Source organism: Macrobrachium rosenbergii, chromosome 56 (genome assembly GCF_040412425.1).
Source record: "Macrobrachium rosenbergii isolate ZJJX-2024 chromosome 56, ASM4041242v1, whole genome shotgun sequence".
NCBI classification, from domain to species: domain Eukaryota; kingdom Metazoa; phylum Arthropoda; class Malacostraca; order Decapoda; family Palaemonidae; genus Macrobrachium; species Macrobrachium rosenbergii.
The window spans coordinates 18,549,302-18,551,801 of NC_089796.1; the positions used below are offsets into that span (position 1 = coordinate 18,549,302).

A 2,500-nucleotide genomic window follows, 5' to 3' on the forward strand; every position below is an offset into this window, starting at 1 on the left:
AGAGAGAGAGAGAGAGAGAGAGAGAGAGAGAGGAACAACCTAAACTTACCTTTTCCAAAACTAAATGCCGGTGGAGAAGCCTCTATCGAGAATAGTTTTGCGAATCCTTAGGGTACACAAAAATTCACACACAACGCAACACAAATATTTTTTTTTCTTTTCTAAAAAGTTTTTTTTCAGAGGAGTGTTTTTTTATCAAACTCTTAAAGCGATAATGAAGCCATCATGATTTCCTTTGAAAAAAAAAGGGGGCAACTAAAACTCTCGACGGGGCGCCACATCAAACGCACTGAACAACAAGACGCCGGTGAAGAAGGGATTTGGCTCCATGATTTCGACGGCTTACAGACAGATCCACGAAACAAACAACGATAATATTGACCAACGATTTTAGGATAGTTTAGATCCGCAAAACAAGCAGCAGACGATAGCCGACTCCGGACTAAGACACGCAATTGTAATTCCGGAGGGGATGATATAATCGCCCGGAGACTGAAGAACCGACCCGCTCGAGAAAGAACTCTTTTCAGACGAAGAATGTTTCCGAGCTCGACACGAGCAGCTACAGAAGAGGCAATCCAGTCAGACAGGAGTCGGGTGGGGCACTCGCCGAAGACATCCGACAGTGCCACCAACCCATGGCACCACCACCATCCGGGTCATGGGCACCTTCCACTTCCCTACCCTTACCCCCTCCCCACCAAAGCCCCATCCCCTCATCCGACCCATACGCCAGTACCTGGCAATACCCCACACGCAGATACAGCCACAATCTCTTACATTTATCAAGTCTCAAGCTTCTATTTCCACGTTCCGCATGCCTATCTGTTAAGCAATTTCCTCTTCTTTTACCTCCATTTATTTATCATCTTTCCTTCATTTTTCATTTTTCAGGCATTTTTTTACCTCATTCTAAATCCTTTTAGTATACTGAATCCTTAGCATTATGTAATGGTTCACCCTCTTATGAGCTTGTGAGTTCTCTCCTCTTATTTGCTTTTGTTTATTGTTTATTTATTTATTTACTCTTTCATCGTTCACTCTTGGCCGTTTCCTACTTCGTACTCTGCAGTGAGAGACACCTGTTGACCTTTTATATTCTTCCAAGGGCTGGTGGTCCTAACCCTCTGCGGCGCAAGTATTTCTAAAACCACTTTAAATGAGAAGTCATACATGCTTCTCTGCTGACACTACCATATCGTCCCGATTGTATACACCTATATGTTTACTATTTATCTGTCTATCTATCTATATATATATATACGTGTATACAAATACATACATACATACATATAGATACGTATATAATATATATATATATATATATATATATATATATATATATATATATATATATATATATATCTGGTGTGTGTACAGAAATACCATGCATAAATTCCCCACACACACAACAGTCGCAATTATATTCGTGCTCAGTATATAAACAATCCAAAACAATGAATGACTTGCGATTAACCGGGTAGCATAATGCACGCTTTTATACATCTACCATTGCTCTAATTGAGCGCAAAATCACCGACAGAAACAAACACAAGCAACGGAGATTTGTTTGCTCTGCGAGTCGTGGTCTTCTCTGATTTCAGCGTCTCCTTTATTCGGCTGAAGGATCCAAGGATCCACTTGAGGGGAAGGCGACTGACACACACGTGCCACGGAGTCCTACAGGGGGATGATTTGGATCAAAATCGTTTTATTGCCATTACTAGTTTCTTGTTGTTCATTGTCATCTGTCTGTGTTTTTTTTCACGTAAGGCCATACTGCTCTGTGATCAATGTCACTGTCTATAATAGCTGTCACACTAGATGGTCTACACTCAGTCAATCTATTCTATGGAAGTTAATGGCCTATTCAATTAACTTCATAAAAAGTTTATGCTCATTTTGATTAATAATTAACAATTATCACCGTTATGTCTTACAATTAGCAATTCTGTTGCTTCTGCCACAGCATTCATTGTATTGTGTTACTGTTGAAATGTATCTGCTACTTATTGGCAACTTATTCAGTTAACAGTGACAACCGTTATTTCTGGGTAGATATTTATATTAAAATCATCGTTATTTATTACCATTTTTTGGCAATGTTAATTACAATGTTGCTATTGAAAAACTGTTAATCCTGGGTTAATCAAGAAGACTTTTTTTTAACAGGAGGAAATGACGTCACCCGGAAACTTTTAACAGGTTCAAAGGCTTATAAATAGAACAGAACCCACCTGTTTGTAACGTCACCCGGAAACCCTTTCCCCGAGATAACAGTTGGTTGATGTTCAATTCAGATGTTATTTCTGGGTAGGTTATTTTATAAATCATCGTTATTTATTACCATTTTTTGGCAATGTTAATTACCATGAAAAAACTGTTAACCCACTTTTTTGAAATGCTCACCTGAAACCCTTTCTTTTATTTTTCTACTTTCTCTACTTTAATTTTCACCAAATGAGAGCAAAGTTTTAAGTGAATTTTATAAATATGTCAC

The 2,500-nt window shown here is 38.4% G+C and overlaps 1 protein-coding gene across 15 annotated transcripts in view; it reads right to left on the minus strand.

Annotated features, from left to right (window-relative positions):
• The window catches only part of LOC136836607 (titin), a 356,015-nt gene that overhangs the window by 330,870 nt on the left and 22,645 nt on the right, over nt 1-2,500 (minus strand). For 3 of the 15 annotated variants that reach the window (XM_067101072.1, XM_067101068.1, XM_067101064.1), the window contains exon 1: nt 50-608. The exons of 11 other annotated variants lie outside the window; for them this stretch is intronic. The gene's annotated coding sequence lies outside the window, so the exon portion shown is untranslated. Of the gene's footprint in view, nt 1-49; nt 612-2,500 lie in introns of those variants that run through there. One more of the 15 variants, XM_067101070.1, reaches the window with a different exon arrangement.